Genomic DNA, 24,964 nt, shown 5'->3' with positions numbered 1-24,964 from the left:
TTCTGCAAAATTCCCTGAGCCGTGGTGAGTGAGTTTTAAGTGTACTTCAGTGTTAAGCTCTCAGAAGCTTTTGGATTCCTGCTTTGGTGTGTGTTGAGTATCCTCAGTGTCTGTCTTTGTCACCCTCGTGTAGATTGTCAGTCTTACCATGTAAGTAGCACTCTTGTTCATTTACCAAATCCTCTGTGGTTTATATCCTCTGGTCTCATTACCTTCTGAAAAAAGAAGAACAGATTCTCCAATGGGGAATGAAGTCAGCATAGTTAAATGTGATAAGCATTGTTAATTTAGAGAGATTTTGATGGATATAGCCAATCTTTTGGCCAAAGACTAGTGGGAGCTTGTCCCTGGAGACCATAATCTTGATCTCCATGTGATTCTGACCTGGATCCCAGTTCCAAACATGGATTCCTTCCCACTGAGTGGATCTCTTAGACAATCAGAAAGCCATTGGTTGCTCACCAAGGCTGTGTGTCACCATATGTATTGTCAGGCTTGTTGCTTTTGAGTAGCTGTGACCCTGTTGGCTCACAGTATTGTTGGCCACTTTCCCACAGTAGCTCATGTAGTTCTTTCCAGCACTAAATGGGTTATCCTTCTGGCAACTGGCTCCCTTTTGGATTCCAGCTTGGTCACAGAGTGTTCTGTGTCCACAGCATGTGGTTTCTTCAGAAATAGGGTCTTACCTTTTACCTGAGACGGTAATCAAGTGCTTTGACAGAAGCCTATCTTGTTTTGGGGACCTCGTAGGTCTCTCCAATAAATAGCTCAATGTGGGTAGCAACCAATTTCTGGTACTAGGGATTACAGGTCAGAGCCAACTGTTTTAAGGTAGGGCTTCATCCCACTCTCTCCAGCGCTCTTCTTACCAATATATAATGAAACAAAAACACTCAAGAAAGAAATTGAGGAGGACATACGAAGATGGAAAGACATCCCATGCTCCTGGATAGGTGGAATTAAAATTGTGAAAATGGCAATTTTACCAAAAGAAATATACAGATTTAATGTCTTATAGCATCATTCTTTTCAGAGATAGAAAAAGAAAATGGTCTCAAAATTCATATGGAATGGCAGCAGACCTCAGATACCCAAACATATCCTCAGCGAAACAAACACCTCTGTAGGTATCACCATACCCAATCTAAAGCTATATTACAAAGCCATAGTAACAAAACCAACAGTACTGGTGTAAGAATAGAAACATAGACCAATGGAATAGAATTGAAGACTCAAGCCTTAGTTCAAGTAACTACAGCTATTTGATCTTTGACAAAGGAGTCAGCAGCATATACTGAAGAAAAGACAGCATCTTCAACAAATGGTACTGGAAAACCACATGCAGAAAAATGAAACTAAAGCTGGGCATGGTGACACATGCCTTAAATCCCAGCAGTTGGGAGTCAGAGGTAGGAGGATTGCTATGAGCTGAAGGCCACCCTAAGACTACATCATGAATTCCAGGTTAGCCTGGGCTAGAGTTAGACCCTACCTCAAAAAAAAAAAAAGAAAAAATGGAGAGTGGGCTCATTTTTTGGATATGGTTCTGACTTACTTCCCAGCTCGAGCTATGGGTTCCATTCTACTGAGTGGATCACTTAGCTAAATCAAGAACAGTTGGTTATCCACCATGGCTGTGGGCCACTATTGCACTTATGTGGACATCACATCAGGTTGTTTGCTGCTGAGTAGCTTAGGCCATGAGTCACTTGGACAGATGTTGGTTGTTTTCCCCCAAATCCCACTTGTGTCTGCATGTTACCTTCTCTTTCTAGGTTTAGTAAATGTTCTCTGTTTTCATCAAATAATTATTCAATTGCTTTTTATGTTATCTAAGCTCCTTGTTCTATTCCATTCATTCTAAGATTTAGTCTCTGGAATGTATCCCAGACTTCCTGAAGTATTATTAATGTTCTTTGATTTTTTTCTTTATATATGCCTGTGTGTATTACTGTCTCAACTTTGACCCCCATATCTGAACTTTAATGTTCTGCATGACTTTGTCTGTTAGTAGTGCTCTCTCTTGTAATTTTTATTTTATTGTTTTTTTTAATTTCTATAATTTCCATTTGGATCTTTTTCAGTGCTTTGATTTCCTTGCTGGATTTGTCTTCCTATGCTTTGGCTTTTCTCCTTCAATTTGCTATCAGTATCATTCACTTTGCAGGCTTGAATGGTTTTCCTTAGTCTATTCATCTGCTTATTTCAGTCTTCTATGTGATCATTGATCCTTTTCAGATGTAGGGTTCTGCATTCTTTTTTTCTGACATTTCCTCATCTTAGTGGTTTTTCTTCTGTTAGACAGATCTGACAGGCTGGCAGTGGGTTGTGATGTGTTGTGCCTTAATAGTCTTTGTGTTCTTTTGCTCTGGTTTTTGTATATATTTTAGGTTTAATTTCTCCCATTTTCCAGTATTTGTTGGTGGTTCATTTCCCTGAGAGACCTCATACATGTTAGTTCATTAGTGACTGAATTCCTTGCAGCAATGATACTCCCTACTTGCTATCATTGTGCCTATTAGTATATTTCACACTTTTTTGGTGATGTATATCCCACTGAATTGCAGACTCTTGGGGTGGACACTAAAGGATGACTTTTGAATCGCTTTCCAGATTACAAAATTCCTCTGTATCTAATTCTAAAGGCACATGATAGATTTTAGCTGGAAGAAGAGTTAAAAGCTTCTAAAATAAGTGACAGCGACTAATGCTTTTCATCTTCACAGGGGATATCTGTACCTGCATAAAATTATATCATTGTTTTTCTGTCTGCATCTGTGCAAGGTGATCAGGAGCTTGTGTCCTTTGAGAAGATGATCATGGTGGCCCATGAACTTGGAAAGGCCTCCAATAAAACCCAGGCTTATGGAGACCTGAGAAGTCTGTACAACAAATTAGGGCATGGCCAGCAAGGCACTGTTTTTTTTTTGTTTTTTTTTTTTCTTTTTTTGTTGTTGTTGTTGTTTTTTACTTAGAACAACAGCTGAATATTGCTGGAAACATGAAGGACCAAGCTGTAGAGAGTGATCTGGCCTGACGCTTAGGGGGCAGCTACTAGCAAAAGGAGGAGTATGACACAGCTTTGAAATATTAGTTAATGGATCTACAGAGAGCAGAGGGGAACAACCTCATATAACAAGCCTAGGAACTTGGGCACCTTTGAGAGGGCTGAAGTTGATCAGTAGCAGCAGTTGAGCATTAGTGTGCCAATGAATGACTTGATGGCCAAGACAGTTTCATATAACAGCTTTAGAAGGATTCATCATGTCTTGCAGAACCATTTCCAAGCAGTTGTGCATTTATAGGATGGTAAGCAAAAAGGCTCTACTTGAAACTTAGGGAAAATCACGGTTGGAATGGCCCACTGGGTGAGGGTCTCACAGACAAAATCATCAGCTCAACTCCTAAGGTGTTACTGTATTCTGCCCTAGCTCTCTGGACCCCAATAGCTTCCCTCCATCTCATTTCTGGCACTTGACAATCACTGCCTGAGGAACAGATGCTCCTATGTTTGCCATGCCAGAGCAGTGACTAGGCAAATGACATTCTCATTTGATGGCTCCAGTAAGATATGATTATGATGGTCTACCTCAGAAACACACCTATCTGCCCCAAGCACTGGCAATCCTCTAGAAAATACCTAATCTTCATCCAAGTTTATAGTTCTAAGCTCAAATATTGGAACTACTAGCTCACCATGTTCATCTGGTGGGCTCTGGGATAGGCATCCAGGGATCCCTTGTGCATGTGACCAATAGTATTTGGGCAGGTGCCATAGCAGAATCTTGTTCCAGGCAAGCCTGGAAATTGCCCACTTCTCTTTCTCCACAAGTACCAGATTCCATCAGTTACCTGAACCTGGCAGGACCTTGGACATGTCCTTTGTGCATAAGCTCAAGTCCTACAGCAGTGTATTTGCCTTTTCCTTCTTTATACCACAGTGGCTCAAAGGCACACTGGATTCCCCACCCCCTCCACCCTGACTAACTGACTGGCTAACATGTGATGCTTTCAACTCACAGGTGAAGGACATGGTTGCTGATTTCAAGCAAACACTAATTTCCAAAGGGCTTTGTACGTGTGGTTTATTCAGCCTGATTTAATTTTTTTAAATATATTTTAAATTTATTTGCAAGAAGAGAGAGAAGAGAGGCAGATAGATGAAATGGGCATTCTAGGGCCCCCAGATGCTACAAATGAACTCCAGATGTATGCACCTTTTTGTGCACTCAGATTTCTATGGGTACTGAGGAATCAAACTTAAGTTAATAGCCTTTGTAGGCAAGGGCCTTACCCACTAAGCATTTCACCAGCCTGATTTAATTTTTAGAGTAACTTCAGATGTGTTTCCTTTTTTTATTTGCTGCTTTTATTCTTTTTCTTCTTATTTTTCCTCTGGTTTTTTTGGCAGTGATGGGGATTAAACACCCATTCTACCATTGAGCTCACCTGTAGCCCAAAAGCTGTACATTTATTCCTATTTTAGCAGGTATGTCCTCCAAGGATTAGAGAAGTATAAGAAGTACAGTGATTTGACCCTGACAATATGGGTTGCTTCATTGCCAAGTGGGCTCTGCCTGTGTTTTCTGGCCCTGGGAACCACACAAGGTTTCTTGAAAGTTGACTGTGTGGTAACATTCCAAGTGCCTAAGGGAGGTTTTAAGTTGAATTTGTGAAAGCCATTAAATTCAGATCCAGCATCCCACAACTTTTTAGTATGTGCATTATTCCCTCATGAAATGCTGTTTACATGCATCAGCTGTTTTGCCCGAGACATTGTCAAATAGTTCCATATTTATGGAAAACTACCAAGAATTTTTTTTTACTGTTTCTTATAATAACGCATGTTGAGTCATAAAAATTCATAATTGTAGCATTGCCACAGTATTTTGTGGAGAAAGCCTATGGACAGCAAGTCCCTCGTGTTATGTTAAGTCCTTCTACTTAAATGTCAGGATAAGCTTTTGCCAGCCGAAGAAGGAAGTGAGATAAATTTATCAGGTAATAGTTTTCATTTGCAAAGGTAAGGGTTTCACATCAGTGAGGGAGGAGCCAGGTTAGGATCCATTGGTTTCTGTGTTCCTGCCTGCCTTGCAAACCCATCCCATGGTAACCCATCCCCTGGGTTCCTGCTGAGGCATTTCCAAGCACCCAGTAACTTGTGAAGGGATTCTGTTCTGCCTTGAAAGATTCAGCTTTAGTCCTGCATTCCCTCTAGCCTTGTTGCTGACATTCTTTACCTACATCTGAAGTACAGTTACTTTCATAGTTGTATTGCTAGGGGGAACTATTATCCTTTTTCTTTAAATTGCCCTATTTGGCTTCAGGTTTAAAGTTAGCTCAGGAGCCAGGCGTGGTGGCACATGCCTTTAATCCCAGCACTCATGAGGATCACTGTGAGTTCAAGGCCAGCCTGAGACTACAGAGTCAATTCCAGGTCAGCCGGAGCTAGAGTGGGACCCTTCCTCGAAAAACCAAAAAAAAAAAAACTAAAATTAAAAACAAATAAAGTTATCTCAGCAACTAGGCCAAAGAGACAATGAGGCAAAAATTTTCCATGGTCTCTGCCTCTCCCTTTGGGTGAGCAGAAGCTTGGAGGAGGCCCAGCACCAGGTGAGCAGTGTCCTGGTCCCAGTGCAGTTTGTTCCCAGGATCCCAGCAGACCTGTATGTCTGTCTCAGTGTTGAGAGATGATGGCATTCATCAGAGGTGCCAACCTCTTCACTTGAGCTGATGCACAAGATCTCCAGCCTGTGCAAACCTAGAAGGGCTGAGCCTTCATGTCAGCGAATACTCTTACCCACTCATGTGATAGATGTCTTAGTAACTTCTTTGGGAGTCTTCTATTATGGCTGTTGCTATGTATTAAACTTTAATATGAAATTACATTCTTAATAAAAGAAATAAAATAGGAATGCATAGTGATCAACTTGAACATGTTTGTAGGTTTCTAGTTATAACAGTGTGTATAGTGTAACTTCTCTGCTTCTCTCATGTAAGTATATGTTGCTGCATGTGTAGAGTAGCTAAAGAGGGGTCTGTTGTCACACTTGCACTGGAAAGGCAAAAGATCCTGAGAGTTCTGAGCCTCTTCTGTGGGACTGGGCAGGCAGAGAGGATGCCTACTTACTAATACCAACTCATCCACTGGCCAGCAAGAATATTTATTACAGATGTTGTGTCATGCAAAGGGGACCATAATGAGCACAGTGAGGCTCCTCTCCAGAGTCACCCCAAGACCTGAGGATGTGATGGATGTGAATTGTACCATAGCATCCTAGGATGTTAGGATGCTTTGCTGTGCTCTTAAAAGAATTAAGGTCATAATGTTCTTTTCTTCCATTCTTCTTGTTCCTTGTTTTAAAGAACTGCTTGCCTTCCTTATTTATTTATAGGGTGATTGTTTTTTCTTTTGTAAAGACTACATTTTGAGGCAAAAATTATTGGATTTTTTTTCTGATAAATTAGACAACTTAATTGACTATTGCCAGATTAAGTTTTCAAATATTTGTTAAAGACTAATTCATGAAACTATGACATGTGGAAGTCCTCAATGGCAGCACCTTATTGTTTAACTAGTTTTTGTACATGTCTCTCTCTCTCTCTCTCTCTCTCTCCATATATATATATATATATGTATATATATATATATATATATATATATACACACACATTCTTTTTCTCTCTTTTCTTTTGTTTTTTTGGGGGTAGGGTCTCACTCTGGCCCAGGCTGACCTGGAATTATTTATATAGTTTCAGGGTGGCCTTGAACTCATGGCGATCATCCTATCTCTGCCTCCAGAGTGCTGAGATTAAAGGCATGTGCCACTGTGCTTATATTTTTCAGAGGAAAAAATTACTGTAAATTGTAAATAGCCAATACCTAACTATTGGAAACAGATCTGTGACTGCTGGCAATGGAATCTCAGAGGAACAGATAAAATTTATTTCATATATAAAAATGAATCAAAATAAATTTAAAGGACAGAATTCTGTCATTTATAGGTTTAAAATTAAACCATATTAATGCAGTAATTTACAAATTTCTTTAAAAAAATCTTAATTATATGTTCATGCATGTGTGTGTGTGTGTGTGTATGTCAGAGGCTCTTGTCATTGTAAATGAATGCCAGATGATTGCATCACTTTTAGCATCCAGTTTACACAGTTAGATTGGAAATTCGACCTGAGGCTGGCTAGATTTGTAAGCAAGCACCTTTAGCCACTGAGCAATCTTACCAACTTTCTACAATTTTCAAAGTACTTTTACTCCCTGAACTTAATCCTAAAAATTCTTTGGAAAGACAAATGATGGATGTGCCCTTTATCAATAGAAGAAACTGAGACACTGTGTCTTGCCCAAAGTAATATAACAGCTTAGTGGCCAAGTCAGGAGTGCATTCCTTTCTCAGCTGGCCTGCTCTCAGTTTCTAAGCTCCCTGCTTTCAGTTTGCATAAACCCCAAACTTTGGTTTAGGTCTGTGGGATGACTGTCAGCTATTTGGTCCTCTAGATATCCCTGTGAGTGGGCACAGCTCCTTGGGAAGCCTGTGTAAAGACCTGGCCCTAAGAGGGCAATGTTTGGGCTCACTGAACTGGGTCACTTGGAGAGTGTGAATGTCTTGTCTCATTGCCCAGTCTCATCTGTTTGCAGCATGCCCCTCTGTGCTGGTTTCCACCTCCATCCCTCTTCACCCCAAGGCCTGAGGGGGTAGTTTATGCTAGTATAATGACAAAAGTAGAACTTTTTCATTTGTTTTAATTAAAATCGGATCTTAATAAGTGATTTTTATATCCTTCAAACATAAGTCTATTTGCAGTTGCATTTTATATCTCTTAATCTGTGAAATATTGATTACATAAATGTAGTTTACTGGATCTGATGTAACATTTATTCAGGTCCCCAAAGATCTACCTGGGAATAAAGAATACTCCTTTCAAACCTTTGAAAAAAATTATGTTGTGCACCAAGGTATGAGCAAGAGTTATCTCTAGTCTGTAACCAGTTGGTCACTATTTCTGAAGAATGTGTGGCATTCTCTGTCCCCTGTAGCTTTATAGGGCATTGGCCTTGTTTAAAATGATCTGGCATGAGGCACAGCTGAGTAAAGACTCCAAGCTCTCCTATTTTGACCTGCAGACATCATCCTACCAGGCTTTGTAGCAGGTGCTCCTCAGACTAGATAAGAACAGCTGGGTCTCTCTCTCTCTCTCTCTCTCTCTCTCTCTGTGTGCATGAACACCCATCCAATGTGCTCATCTCGTTTAGTGACAGCTGTGTTGAAATATGATTTGTCAAAGCAGACTATAAAGCCACAATCATACTCAGTTAACTGAACATTCATTTGTTTATCAAAGATTGGCAGAATACCTTCTACATACTGAGTGCCAGCCCCAAGAATTACAATTAAGACACTCTTAGCCTATCTCCACAGGCTAAGTCACATTGTGATGTGATTATTCTTAACTAAGGTAGAGAAACTCAGATCCTGGGGAATTAAAGCAGTCTTGTCAGCAGGGCTGGAAGCAGAGTAATAGTCTTTGAGCCAGAAATGCTTGAGCCTGGTGTCCCTCTCCACAAACAACTGTTTTAAGCCTCACTAAGGCCAGGTGGCTGAGCAGACACTGGCCTCTTCAGTTTCCCCATCCATCCTTGCTGCCTAGTAAATGCTAGTACCCTGTGGATCTATGCCATGGGCTGTGACATAAAGTCTACAATCATACTCATAGGCCTGCCTGCAGCTACCTAACCCCAGTCTTTAATAGTCCAGCCATTTCCTCTAGCTTTGCCATTGACTATCACTTACTAGAAGATATTTTCATGAGCTACTTTAGCTGTGACAAAATATCTAACAATACCAATTTCAGGAAGGAAGGATTTATTTTGGCTAGTAGTTTGAGAGTATAGTCCATCCTGACGGGGAATGCATGGTGGTTAGAGTGGCTATAGCTGTGGCAGCAAGAGCAGGAGCTACTCACATTGTACCCACAGTCAGGAAATAAAGAGATGATACTGGTGCTCAGCTGGTAGTATGATCAGCCTCACATTGCTGACAAAATGCACCTGAATCAAACCAACACATTCCACCCCTGTCCCCAATAAACTGATAACAAACCATGATGTAAGATGCAATGCATTCAGTCCAACCTTAAAAGTCCCCATAGTTTTTGTCAATCCCAATTCTATTCAGAAATTTCCAGAATCGAAGGTCTCTTAACTGAACTATAATACCAAAAAAATAATGGGACAAAATAAATATTCATATTGCAAAAGATTGCATTGGGCATACCAAAGAATTATTCAACCAATCCAAGATTTAAAACAATCAGGGAAAACATCAAATTTTGCAACTTCAGTCCAACAACTGAACTTAAACCAGTGGCAAGTCTCCAAAACCAACAATTATAACCAGTGACAAGTCTCTTGAGTTCCAATTCTTCCCCTCTAGCTGTGATCCTCATAGCCTGGGTAACATTGCATCCCAAGCCAGCATCTCTTCTTTATGGCTGTCTTACAGTCCTGACATTTCACTGGGTCTTCACTGCAGCCCTTGGTTCATCCTCATGGCTCCATAGGGTCTCCATGCAGGAACAAGTCTGCTTCACATTGCTCATGACCATTTCCAAAATACAAAACTGCATTGCAAATTCAATGACCCTCTTTTTCCTGCATTTTTATACTCCATAGTACCAGGTAAACTACCAACTTATTAATCTGGGTGGGGGAGAGGCATGAATAAAGCAGACTGTGAAGAGCAGGACACTATTTCAACACCCAGGCCCCTTACATTCAAAAGGCTCCAAATTCGCCCTGTTGTTCCAAGGCAGATCAGCTGGCCCAATCTCAATATTTGTAATCTCTCAAATAATTGCAGAGGTACCATGCTACTATATTTAACCCAAAGCTTTCATTTCATTCTGTGCCACATCTTTCTGCTCACACCAGTCCATTTTTATACAATACAACCCTGCAGAAGTTCGGAGGACACAGGAAAAGCACAGCTAGCCTTTCATGCAAGCCGTCCCTAGCAAGTATGCACAATGCTCTTTTTATGAGGGCAAGCTAAAAGTCACAGTCTATAGTTCTTTCTAGGTTTTGTCTGTTTGGTGTTCAAAAGGCTTCCTGTATCTGCATTGACATGTCTTTCCCAATTTGGGGAAAATTTTCTTCTATAATTTTGTTTAATATACCCATTATGCCATTGGCATGAAATGCTTCTACTATTCCCTAAATTCTTATGTTAGATCTTTTCATAGTGGCCCAGATATCTTGAAATTCCCATTCATGCCTTCCTATTTTTTTTATTTGACTGACTATGTTTTTCATTGCTAGTATTTTTGACTGTTTTTTTTTAATTAATTCTATTTCCTTATTCATGTCTGGTATTGGTCTCCTTATTTCATTAAATTGGTTTCCTATATCTTCTTTGATTCCTTTGCTCTCCTCTTTGATTTCTTTGAGCATATTTATAATCATTCTTTTGAAATCTTTATTGGGCATTTTCTCTAAATCAGTCTCACTGGAGGTCATTTCTGATGGGTTTATAATTTTTGGTGGAATTATATTTTCTTGATTTTTTTGTGTTTCTTGTATTATAATTTAGAGACTTTTTTCATCTTGGATTAATTTGTTTGGGCTTTCTAATTATCGGCAGTATTATTAGATGTATCAACCAATCTAATGTTATATATCTCCAGAGTAGGCCCTTAAGGTGTTAGGTATGGCTCTTAGACTCTCAGAGTAACCACAAAAATGGCCATAGATGATGGGTTTGCTTTCTATGTGAGTATTGTGGTAGGTTGGGTGGAATAAAATACAGGCAAATTCTAGAATTTAACTGAACAATACACACATTCAATGAAAACAAGCACAAAGTATTTATACAAGAGTAGGTATTAAGACAAACAGACAAACAGATCCTCTAAAAAAGTCAAAGTCCCTAAGGATGTGTGTTGCTCCACACCCTTAGCCTTGTCAACTGGCAGGCTCAAATTTCTGTTCTGTAGAGGGTTCTAAGGTCAGTTTGTGACTGAGTGAGACCCTGCCCCAACAAACAACAGAAGAGGAGACAAAGGCACTATAAATGAGGAAGCAGCAAATGACAATCCCAAAATATATCTTATTTAACAATGGCAAATCCTACAATTCATTATATTTAATGCTTAATTTACCCTGACATGGAAGGTGCAATTAACATTTCTGATGCAAGCCTATATGCCAGGCGTTTTTGCCTGGTACTGACCTGATATAAGTCCAGTTACCTTTCGGGATGGCTTTGGTCTCAGCTATGCTGCGTGCCCCCTTGGGTCCCTCTTTGCTGTGCTGTGGGCTAAGGTAGACTGACTGGGTCATTGTGTCACTGCTCTGATAGCTTGTGCTAGGTGCTGTGTAGGTGAGTTCTCTTCCAGAGGTCTCTGGTACTTGCTGACACTTGCACTGGCAGTGGTGGGATGGGAGACTGTGGATGTTAGCTGAAGTTGTCCCACTGGTCCCCATGATCCTCTTCTTCACTAGCTACTCCACTGTTCCCTGCTATCTTCCCTTTCAAGTTTCTTGAGTTTGCAATGAGGCTGGTGTGAGTGGAAAATCCCCTCACCTGGCTTTTCTTGTGGCTCAGGCAGAGCCTGGCAACCATTGTCACATGGACCTGGTGCTGCAGCTGCTGGAGCTGATTCTGCCTGCTTCTGTGGTCTCTAGGCATTCTGGATCTCTGTTACTTCTCTTCTATATTTGTTAATTTCTCATATACATTCACTTTTTAGTAGAAGAGTGTATTTTGCTGAGTATTTTTTCTCCCCTAGGCTGCTTTGACATGGTTCCTGTGCTGCCATCTTAACCAGAAGTCACAGGTCATAGTTCTCACTGCATTCAGGTTTTTCAGTTTTGACAAGATTCCATCAAGTCACTATAGTACTGCAAGGCCTCTTAGTTTGAGGTTTCAAATCCTTCCAATTTCCTCCTATAAATCAGTTCCAAAAGGTGAAAAGCCACACAGTCAGGTTTCAAGTAGCAATAACCCCACTCCTGGCACCAATTTTACCATTGCAGTCAGCTTCACATTGCTGGTAGATAGCATCTGACAAAAAGCAGATAAATGGAGGAAAGTTTATTTTGGTTTACAGGCTCAAGGGGAAGCTCCATAATGGCAGGGGGAAACATGCCATGAGGACAGGCTGGATATCACCTCCTGGCCAGCATCAGGTTGACAGCAGCAGCAGGAGAGTGTGCCAAACACTGACAAGGGGAAGATGGCTATGACACCCATAAGCTCATCCCCAACAAAAAGCCTCCAACAAGGTTCCAATTTCCAAATTTTCATCAGCTGAGGATCAAGCATTCAGAACACCTAAGTTATGGGGGGACACCTGAATCAAACTTCCACTTCTGGCTTCCTCCTTTTTCCCTTTTTTATTCAGTCCAGAAACTGGCCTCAGATGGTGTCACCCAAATTAAGGGTGGACCTTTCCTCATCCATTAAACCTCTCTGGAAACATAGACACACCCAAAAGAATGTCTCCTAGGTAATTCCAAATCTAGTCAAGTTGTAAGTAAAGATTAACCATCACAGTAGTCAGTGACACTAACAAAATATTTGATATTGGGTATTTTAGGCCAGCCCATGCAATTTTACTAGCATATAGGGACACTCAAATTTCCCCCTTAAAAAACTGGATGTTCTTATTGTCCAGGATTTTAATTTATTATTTATTATGATCACAGTGTTAAGTCTGTCTAGCACTTTGGGACTGATTTTTCAATGTGCACAGAAATTGTCTTTTCTGTTCCAGTCAATAAGTTAACAAAGTAAAAGGAAATATTTTCATACATTCACATAAATTCACTCTATGGGTGTCTGAGTGGCAGAAGGCAAGGCATTCTTAAAGGGCCATGAAACTTATAGCACTAGGCTTCCTGCTGTGGCTTACTGTCTTTTAGGCCCTTGTGTTGTCTTGTTCTAACAATAGTTCTATGTTGATATTTATCCTAGACATCAGCCCTCTGCAGTGTGTACCCTATGCTTACAAACAATTCTTACTTGAAAGTTTGTGACCTCATATTGTTATGCTTTTGCACTAGCCGTGGTGTGTATGTGTGTGTTGTACCCTTTTTTTTTGTGCACATACATGACCCGTATACATACACATGTGGAGATCAGTGGAAAACACTCAATGTCCTCCTCTATTGCTCTTCTGCTTTAGTTCCCTGAGACAGAGTCTCTCCCTAACCAAGGAGCCCAGGTACTGTCTCTGCCCTCTGCCCCCCCCCCCACTGCCCATCAGCACTGGGGTTACATGCATGTGCAGCCATGCACCGCTTTTTACATGGGTTTTAGGTGTCAAACCGAGTTCTCATGCTTCTGTAGCAAGTGTTCTTACTGGCTGAGACATTTTCCCAGTCTTTTGAATTAGTTTTTAAACTAGATTATAGGTCAGATTCTTAGAAGAAATGGGATTAGAACTTAAACTGAAAGACAAGAAAAGCTTGAAAGAGAGAAGCAACTCAGGGGAAAGAAAACAAAAAATGTTTAAAAACACAATAATTTTTTTTTTTGAGGTACAGTCTCACTCTAGCTCAGGCTATCCTGGAATTCACTCTGTAGTCTCAGTGTGGCCTTGAACTCATGGCTATTCTCCTAACTCTGCCTCCCGAGTGCTGGGATTAAAGGCATGCACTACCATGCCCGGCTTAATTAGAAGTTGGCAACCACCTAGCTGTGCCGCAGATCCCGGGAAAAGAAAGGCAAGACATTAAGGGTTCATTGTGTCTTTTAGGGGAGAGCAATCTCCAACAGATTACCAGTGGGAGGGCACAGAGGGGGAAAAACAGGGAATCGCTGATTCCCTTGAGGGCGGGTAGCCCTCCCCTCCCTGCAAGTAGCTGCTGTATCCACACCGCAGTGCCAATTGATCTCTGCATGTGGAAGCTTAGACTGCTCCACCCACTCGCTCACTTACTGCTCCAGCCACCACATGTTCAGTGAGCCCAGTCCCACAGCAACTGCCACACAAGCTCAGAATGTGTCTGTCACTTGCGCCAGCTCAGGTGCCATACCCTACCTGTCTGCCATGCCAACCATCTGCCATTGTCCTGTTGTGGGGGAGCACAGACTGCTTCCATGTCCCAGTGTTCTCCCACCAGAATTTGAGCTGCTTCAGTGCTTGGTGCCTCAGTGTCCCTCCTATCACAAGCACAGGCAGCTTTGGTGCATTACCACATGAGGGCTCATGCAACTTTGGTGCCCCGGCCAGGCAGTAACTCAGGCAGCTTTGGCAAGTGAAAGCCAAAGCCCAGGCTTTTTAGCAACTGCCTCAGATTCCCATTGTGCTTGATCACAGGCTGATCCACCCACATACATGCCCATACACTGTGATGGGCAGGCCACAGCACAAAAGAAATAACATGAAAAATCAAATGCAAGAAAATCCAGTTAGATCACCCAGTCCTACAATGACCATCTCTAAACAAAACATAGAAGAGTCATTAGTATCAGAACACCAAAATGAAGCTATGAGCAATGCAACCCTGACCAACCTACTGGTAGAATTTGCAGAAAAGCAACAAAGGACAGATAATCGTGTGCATGCTGCCATCACTAGACTAGACCTAATATATAGAAAATGGAAGGAGTTCAAAGACAGTTAAAAGATTTTAGGGAGAGTGAAACAAAAAAGACCTCAAAAATCAGTTGGCCATGCTAAATGAAGACATAAATAAATGCAAGGATGAATTGAATCATCAAGATAATCAGAAAATCATGTGAAAAGGGAACTTGACAGAGGGATGGAAATTATACATAGAAAAGTAGTAGAAAAATGAAAGCCTAATTGAACAAGTCCAAAACACTCTAGAAGCTCTCAAGAATAGAGTCAGCTATGTGGAGGATAGAAACTCTGATCTGGAAGACAAGATGGAAGAAACAGTTCAAGAGTTCAAAAATTTCAGTAACTTCAAAAGTTTCTGTAAACAGAACATGAGGGAATTGTGGGATACATTTAAATGTCCTAATATCAGGATCATTGGATTACCAAAAGGAGAAGAAATTCAGACCAAAGGCATGGAGAAATTATTTAACAAAACAATTGAAGAAAACTTCCCCAGTCTCTTAAAAGAAAGGCCCATCAAGATACAAGAAGCCAACAGAACTCCAAACAGACTGGACCAAAGGAGAAACTCTGCAAGGCATATTGTCATTAAGACACTAAACATTGCTACCAAAGAGAAAACCCTAAAAGCAGCTAGGAAAAACAGCACACTGCTTTCAAAGGGAATCCTATCAGAATTACTCCAGACTTCTCAATGGAAACCCTGAAAGCTAGAAGGGCCTTGAATGAAACATTGCAAAGTCTAAAAAGCTATGGCTTCCAACCCAAGCTACTCTGCCCAGCAAAAGTACCCCTCATAATATATGGTGAAAGAAAAACTTTCCATGACAAAACTCAGTTTTACAATTACATGAACACAAAACGAAACCTAGAGAGTATTTCAGGAAATTCTCCACAGCAAAGAATCAAATAATCAAACTCAAATGCCTCCAAGAAGCAGATCACAATAACCAAACTCAGAGTAGACACAAAAAACCTTCAAATCCATGAAAACAACAACCAACATATACCATCACTATATGGCAGGGGTCAAATCAAATATCACAGTCATTACCCTCAATATTAATGGCCTTAATTCACCCATTAAGAGACACAAGCTAACAGGATGGATCAAAAAATTAGACCCCTCAATCTTTTGTCTTCAAGAAACCCACCTCACCAGTAAAGACAGACACCTCCTCAGGGTGAAAGGGTGGAAAACAATATTCCAAGCAAACAGGAATAAAAAAACAAGCAGGTGTAGCTATATTAATATCAGATAAAATAGACTTCAAACCAAAAATAATCAAAAAAGACAAAGAAGGCTATTTCCTACTTTTCAAGGGAACAATCCATCAAGAGGATATTACAATCATAAATCTGTATGCATCAAACACAGGGGCACCACAGTTCATAAAACAAAACCTAATTGACAAAAAAACAGAAATAAACATCAACACCATCATAGCTGGGGACTTTAATACACCATTATCAGTAATAGACAGATCATCCAAACAGAAATTCAACAGGGAAGTAAGAGAGCTCAACAAAACCATAGATCACTTAGACCTAACGGACATCTACAGAACTTTGAATTCCAAATCCACAGATTACATATTCTTCTCAACAGCCCATGGAAAATTCTCTAAAATAGACCATATACTAGGTCACAAAGACTGCCTCCACATATTTAGGAAGATTGACATAATTCCCTGCATGATATCAGAACACAATGCTATATTGATAGAAATCAAGAACAAAAGACCCACCAAGAATCCCAACATCACCAGGAAAATGAACAGCACACTTTTAAACAATAAATGGATAGTGGATTAAATAAAAAAAAAGGAAATTGCAAAATTTCTAGAATTGAATGACAATAAGAGCATATCATACCAAAACTTATGTCACGCAATGAAAGCGGTACCCAGGGAAAAATTCATTGCACTCAATGCCTTCATAAAAAAGACATAGAGATCCTAAATAACCTAACCATCCATCTAAAGGCACTGGAAAGCAAGAAAAATCCAACCCAAAGAGCTCCAGAAGGAAAGAAATAGCTAAAATCAGAGCAGAAATTAATGAATTGGAAACCAAGGAAACAAATAAGACAATTGACAAAACAAAGAGCTGGTTCTTTGAAAAAATAAACAAGATTGACAAACCCCTGGCCAATTTGATTAAGAAAAAAAAAAGAGATGCTTCAAATTAACAAAATTCAAAATGAAAAAAGAGAGATCACAACAGACATAAGTGAAATTGGGAGAAACATCAGGACTTATTTCAAAAACCTCTACTCCACAAAACTGGAAAATGTAGAGGAGATGGATAAATTTCTGGACACATACCATCTATCAAAGCTAAACTCAGAGCAGATTAATCTCCTCAATGAATGCATCACACTCATGGAGATTGAAAAAGTAATAAAAAACCTCCCCAAAAGAAGTGTCTAGGACCAGATGGCTTCTCAGCTGAATTCTATCAAACATTCATGGAAGAACTCAAACCAATATTCCTCAAACTGTGCCACATTTTGGAGAACAGGGAAAGCTACCCAACTCCTTTTCTAAAACTAGTATCACCCTAATTCCAAAACCAGGCAGAGATGCCACAAGAAAAGAAAACTACCAGCCTATTTCCCTGATGAACTTAGATGCAAAGATCCTGAACAAAATACTCACAAACCAAATCCAACAACACATCAAAAGCATTATCCACCTTGACCAAGTGGGATTCATCCCAGAAACGCAGAGGTGGTTCAACATATGGATATCTGTCCATGTAATACACCACATAAACAAGGTTAAACATACAAACCACATGATCATTTCGATAGATGCAGAAAGGGCCTTTGACAATATACAACATCACTTCATGATCAAAACATTGGAGAGAATTGGCATGGTTGGTTCATATCTTAACATAATAAAGGCAATATACAAAGCTTCTAAGTCCAAAATAATACTTCATGAAGACAGACTGGAGTAATTGCCATTAAGATCAGGAACAAGAGAGGGTTGTACGCTCTCACCTCTGCTTTTCAATATAGAACTAGAAGTCCTAGCTCAAGCAATAAAACAGGAGAAGGAAATAAAAGGGATACAATTTGGAAAGGAAGAAGTTAAGTTAGATCTATTCACTGATGACATGATTGCATATGTAAGAGACCTGAGAGACTCCATCCCAAAACTCCTGAAGGTGATTAACTCCTATAGCAAAGCAGCATGATACAAATCAGTGCACAAAAATCAGTAGCCTTTCTATATGCAAATGGCAAAGATACAGAGAAAGAAATAAGGGACATGGTTCATTTTCAATAGCAACAAAAATAAAATAAAATAAAATACCTTGGAATAACATTAACCAAGGAAGTGAAAGATCTATAAAACAAAAACATAAAAACACTCAAAAAAGAAATTGAGGAGGACTTGAGAAAATGGAAAGACCTCCCGTGCTCCTGGATAGACAGAATTAACATTGTGAAGATGGAAATCCTACCAAAGGCAATATACAGATTTAATGCAATTCCAATCAAAATCCCTACAGTGTTCTTCACAGAGATAGAAAATATGATCTCAAATTTCATATGGAAAGGCAGAAGGTCTCGCATATCCAAACATATCCTCAGCAAAAGTAATACCTCCGGAGGCATCACTATACCCTATCTAAAGCTGTATTACAAAGCCATAGTAATAAAACACCATGGTGGTGGCATAAAAAACAGGAGTATAGGGCTGGAGAGATGGCTTAGCAGTTAAACGCCTGTGAAGCCTAAGGATCCCGGTTCGAGGCTTGATTCCCCAGGTCCCACATTAGCCAGATGCACAAGGGGGCGCACACATCTGGAATTCATCTGCAGTGGCTGGAGGGCCTGGCACGCCCATTCACTCCCTCTCTCTCTCTCTCTCTCTCTCTCTCTCTGTCTCTGTCTCTCTGCCTCTTTCTCTGTCTGTCGCTCTCAAATAAGGAAATAAAAATAAACCAAAAAAAATTAAAAAAAAAAAGCCAGGAGTATAGACCAATGGAATAGACTTGAGGACCCTGACTTTGGGTCAAGCAACTATAGCTACTTGATATTCGACAAAGGCCCAAACAATATAGGCTGGAAAAAAGACAGCATCTTCAACAAATGGTACTAGACAAACTGGATAACCATATGTAGGAAACTGAAACTTGATCATCCACACATTTTGCCACGCACTACACTCAAGTCCAAATGGATCAAAGACCTCAATATAAGACCAGAAACTCGAATACTACTGGAAGAAAAATTAGGAAGTACTTTCCATGATATAGGAATGGAAAAAGACTTCCTGAACAAAACCCCAGTAGCACAGGATCTTAACCAGGCACTCAACCAATGGGATCACATGAAGCTGAAGCGTTTCTTTACAGACAAGCATACAATAAGCAAAGCCAATAGATTACCCACAGAATGGGAGAAAATATCTGCAGGTTATCCAACTAACAGATGCCTAATCTCTAGAATCTACAAAGAACTCAAAAATCTAAACAGTAAAAAGTCAGTCACAGAGGAAGAAATACACATGGAAAACACACACTTAAGAAAATGTTCATCCTCCCTAATCATCAGGGAAATGCAAAATAAAACAACTATGAGATTCCACCTTATCCCAATAAGGATAGCAAACATCAAAAATCCAAATGAAAATAAATGCTGGCGAGGATGTGGAGAAGTAGGAACATTCATCCACTGTTGGTGGGAATGTAAGATGGTACAACCACTTTGGAAAGCAATATGAAGACTCCTGAAAAAGATGATTATTGAGATACCAACAGACCCACTTATTCCCTTACTGGGCATCTACCTTAAAATCTTCAAACCACAGGCCAGAGAGATTTGCTCAACCATGTTTGTAGTGGCTCAATTTGTAATAGCTAGGAGCTGGAATCAACCCAGATGTCCATCACTAGAAGAATGGATAACTAAGATGTGGCATATCTACACAATGGAATTCTATACAGCAGTAAGAAAAAATGACATAATGAAATTTGAGGTAAAATGGTTGAACCTGGATCAGATCATTCTCAGTGAATTTACCCAATCACAGAAAAACAATTCACCACATAGTCTCACTCATCTACAGCACCTAAACTGAATCTACCCAAGGTGCCTTACATACCCAGCAAGCATCTTGTGGACTAGAAAATAGGATGGGTGGGGAGGGAGGAGTTGGCAACAGAGTAGGTGCGAAACACAAATCTAGACCCAAACGGAAATGGTACCCTAAAATTCTACTTCCTAAAAGGCAGACCAAATGGCTGAACCTTCACCAGGCCCTTAGTGGGAACACTTGAACCACAATACACTGGAGAGGGTATGATGAAGACTGACCTTAATCTTCTACAGCTTCTCTCTCTCTCTCTCTCTCTCTCTCTCTCTCTCTGCCTGTCTGTCTGTCTCTCTCCCCATCTGCCTGTCTCTCTCTCTCTCTCTCTCTGTCTGTCTCTCTATCTATCTATCTCTATCTCTCACTCTTTCTGTTCTCTCTAACTCTTCTATATTAGTTATCTTTTTCTTCCTTTTCTTAGTGGGCAATGACCTGTAACTCCCAGTACCAGCATGTGGCTATCATCCACAATGAGCTTTTGATCAGAGAGACCTACAAGGTTTCCTAAAAGAAAGAGAGACAGACTTCTGTCAGATTACTTGATGACCCACCAAATGTTAGTGGTAAGACACTACTGCTGAAGACACCTTATGTAGTCGACACGTAAAATGGAACGGCATGGCTGGAAGCTGGAAGAGAGTCAGTCCCCAGACAGTCAGTGCAACTAGTGCCAGAATGTGCTACATGTGCGACTGGGGACAAATGACCAATACCTGTCCAAGCAACTCATGGTCTAACCTACTTAGCAGCAAATAACCTGTTGTGATGCCCACACAAGTGCGATAGTGGCACACAGCCATGGTGTGGAACCAACTGCTCTTGATTTGGCTAACTGATCCCCTCAGTGGTACAGTACCCATAGCTGGAGCTGGGAAACAAGTCAGAACCATATCCAAACATAAGCCCACTCTCCATTATCAAGCCACCATCAATCGTGGGCTACCAGAGGGCCTATACCTATTAAATTCTTTATAATAAAGTAAGGGTTATCACATTTGTCCTGGTGCTAACTTACTCTCCTTTGTAGAATCTGCTTCTTTTTTTTCAGATAGATATAGATCCTAAGGAGAGAGCCATACATCATGCCTCAAAAGGGCCCTGGCTGAAACTAAGAAAAATTGGCAAAACAAACAAGGGTGCTGTTTTCCTGATGAACCGGGTACCAGCACAAGGGGGAAGGAGACCAACACAGAGAAAAATTAACTCCTATAAAGTCAGAGATCCAGAGACCCAGAGGACCCCCAACACCTCATCACTGAAGCAGACAAAAAATGAACCCAACATGGCTCAGGGAAGTTTTGAGGAAGAGGGGTCTGAAAGAATGTCAGAGCCACATGTTGGGACATGATATGCAGAGACATTTATTCTACACATAACTGTGGGATATCTCCACAATGCATGACCCATATTCCTCAACAAGGAGGGGCCAAGGGGAGGGGGTAGGTCATGGATGAGCCTAATAATGGTACCAAACTGACTGTATTTGCTGAATACAAAACTAATTAATAAAAATTTTAAAAACACAATAATTATACCTGAATTATTTTTGTGCTAACAAAATGTTAATTTTTAAAAATTATGTAGAGAAATAGGAATGTTTATGTACTGCTACAATGAGTGTAATTTTTTTAAAGGATTTGAACCCTTTGCCCATGGGGTGATAAGAGAGAAGCATATAGAGCAAAGAAGAGAACTGGGTCTCAGCTCTACCAGTAACAGTGACACTTGCCATACAGGTGTGCTTAAAGAACACCTACCAGGCATCTTCACACAAAGTGCCCACTGAATCTGTACAGTGTCCCTTTGATATAGGCAGGACAACTATGAAAGCCCTCCTTTTGAGACAATGTCAGCGGAAAGGGAAAAGATTCTCCACAACAGAGTTCCAGGCATGTGTAAAGGCAGATGGGTGAAATTTGGGGGAAGTAGTGATGGGGCTGTATGTCTAGGAAAGAGATAGCAATGTCAGGAAATGTGTCCTACAGATCTCATCTGTTAGCTCCAAGGTGAGTAAGAAAGCAGGATGGTAACCACAGTGCCAAGCACTGCGTTCAGAGAGCCATGTGAATGGGACAGAAGAAGGCTGCATTCAGGCCAGAGGGCAGAGAGCAGGCAGAGCTAAGTACAGTGCTTATGAGATCTGCTCTCTTATGGTGCTGGCTACTGTCAGGAAACAGTCAAATGACTTGGATCGGCACAGGCTCAACTTCACTGATGGAATATGTGTGGTGCTGTGAGAGTGGTCACCGTACCCATGCTTAGAGGAGAAATTAGAAGTAGTGTCATTCTATCACATTGCAGAGCAGAGCAGAGGCAGTCCAGTTCCTTTCATACCCCATGGTCCTCCCTGGTATTTATACTTATAGTAGACTGTACCTATGTCTCATAGATCACCATCATGAAGCCCTGGCTATGGCAGAAAGAGTTTAAGAATGTTATTTGCTGGGGCTGGAGAGATGGCTTAGCAGTTAAGCTCTTGCCTGTGAAGCCTAAGGACCCCGGTTCGAGGCTCGATTCCCCAGGACCCACGTTAGCCAGATGTGGGGGCACACGCATCTGGAGTTTGTTTGCAGTGGCTGGAGGCCCTAGCGCGCCCATTCTCTCTCCCTCTCTCTGCCTCTCTCTCTCTCTCTCAAATAAATAAATAAAAATTAAACAAAAAAAAGAATGTTATTTGCTGATCTTCTGATACAAGGACAGACAGCACAATAGGAATCCAGGAATCTAACACCCAATTGTCAGTCACTATTTATCAGATCTTAGATATGGTTGACAAGCAGTGAGGACTCCTGCTGTATGACTTCCTGGTCATAGACTACCTGTACAGCTATTTGTTCTTGGGGCAGCTGAGACCACTTTCTGTGGGGCACAGAAAATGAGGATGCCAGCACCATGAGGTATGAAGGGTATGGCAATGAGATATGTCAACTAGGTCAGATGAAGGAGTTGATACGTGGCATTAGGAAAACCTCAATTACATGGCAAATCTAAGTGGGGGGAGGTTCTGAATAAAAAGACAATTTAAGAGATTGTTGCTCCTTGATGGTAGACAGGACACCTTTGTCAAGGAAGAATGAGAGGGAGAACTAATGTTGTGGAAGCCCTGTTCTACAGCTGATAAGAGCACACCCTGACAAATTCTTTCTAGATGTGACTTAATAATCATGATCATCCTTTGTCATGGTAAAATTAGAGACCAAAATGATGACAGCTCTCACAGCTTATAAATTAAACTTGAAATTCTGATTTCAACAGGATCCATTTTTTTAAACAATTCTGTTAAAAAATGTGTCTTAGGAATAAAAATCCTCTTTGATTACACTGGCATTAAATGTTCAGGATGTAACAGTCTCACTGAATACAGAATCATTGTAATTATGGCTGTTAGAGCCATAATTTTTGCATAATAAAAATGCTTGTATCTTTCCCTGATTGGAGACATACCAGGTTCACTTAGAGTTTATTGACTGTGGAAGTGATTTTTACAATAGGAAATCTTAATGAATGGGCTCTTGAATTTCTCTAAAAAGTTCAACTGCCAGGAAAAATTGACAAGATTTTCTCAATTATATTACTTGTACTTTTATTTTAAAAATCAGTGATGTCTGGATGATAGCTCCCAGATGCTTCTTGGGTTATGAGTACTTGTGCCTACATGTTCAGCGTCTAACATTATTCTGTTTTTCATATCCACTTGGTCTTTCCACAGGGAACATTTTTACTTCTAGCATTTTATGTTTAGTTTTAAGTTTGTACAAAAAAAAAAGATTTTATTTTCATTTATTTATTTATTTATTAGAGACCGGAGGGAGATAAAGAGTGATAATGGGCACACCATGGCCTCTAGCCACTGCAAATGAAGTCCACATGCATGTACCATGTGTAGATGGCTTATGTGGGACCTGGAGAATTGAAATTGGGTCCTTAGGATTCACAGGCATGTGCCTTAACTGCTAAGCCATCTTTCCAGCCTGAGTTTTAAGTTTTTATTTTCATGGTGACTTGATGATTGATGTCAATATCCCAGGTCTCAGGGTAGTGCTCATACCTGTGTGGATAGGATTGATGTGTGGCTCGTGTCATATGCTATCTCTCTAGTGTTTATGTCATGGGACTTGATTTGATAGGTGTATAATCAGATCCTTGTAATAATGAGCATGTGTAATGGGTCTGCTGTATTCTTTCATGTTCCTCTGCATTATTAACAAGACTCTGAAGCTTTGACTGGCATTCTAATCTGATCAGAGGACTGGCATTTTCCAGACTTGACATATCTTATACTATTTGAGAATATGACCTGTGTTTATTGTCAGGAAGCCACACTGTGTTATTATCATTTTTAAAGGTTTTTTTTTTTAAAGAGAGAGATAGAACTGGGTACACTCAGGCACTGATCCTGAAGAGTGACTCCCTAGCTGGTGCATGTTCGGAAATATATAGGGAGCAGCTCTAACTCCAGAAGCTTCTGCATAGGTCATGAGAAGCAGAAGCAGTATCTTGAATTGCCAGTCTTCCAGAACCAAACCTGATAGTCAAAGGTGTAAAAAAGGACACTGGCTTAAATTCACCAGGCCCCCAAGACCATAGCTTTTAGGCATGCTTGGCAAAAATGTCACCTAGCACTGGCATTCCCATATCCAGCCTTTAACTCATCTTTCCTCTTAACCAACCACGTTTGACATGAGCATCATTTAGAGATTCTAAAGTTTCAGGAACATTACCTGGGCGATAACTTGGTGGAAAACTCTAGTAATTTCCAAGCCAGTACCAATGCAACACCTCTCATAGTAACTATCTCAGTCCTGGAGCAGCATACTGGTGGTGTCCACCAGGCCCTGGATGTGGAGTCTAAGTAATTCAAATAGGGAGGGTAACATCCCAAGCTCATCTTTGGTTCAGTTCGGGTGTCTTTTGGTTTGGTGTGTGTGTGTGTTTGTGTGTGTGTGTGTGCGCGCCTGACTGTCTGTTTTGCCTCTATTTTGGTGGGAACTAATGTTGTGGAAAGCACTTGTGTGTTCAGTCTATGCAGTTGCTGCAGCATAAACAGTAGTATGTCTTGTGTATATACTCCCTGGGAGAAAAGTCAGCTCTTTTTGCTAAAATCCCTTCAGCTGGGAAGGACTTCCTCAGAGATGCCCATTCTCTAAGCAGCATGTGAACACTAAATGCTAATATGACTGTGGAAGTAACATACCAGATAACTAAAGCTAAGGCGAGTTATAGCTATAAATAGCAAAATGAGTTTGTAC

This window comes from Jaculus jaculus, chromosome X, assembly GCF_020740685.1.
Source record: "Jaculus jaculus isolate mJacJac1 chromosome X, mJacJac1.mat.Y.cur, whole genome shotgun sequence".
Taxonomy (NCBI): domain Eukaryota; kingdom Metazoa; phylum Chordata; class Mammalia; order Rodentia; family Dipodidae; genus Jaculus; species Jaculus jaculus.
The sequence above is the reverse complement of the archived record's forward strand: the minus strand, read 5'-3'. Positions refer to the sequence as shown.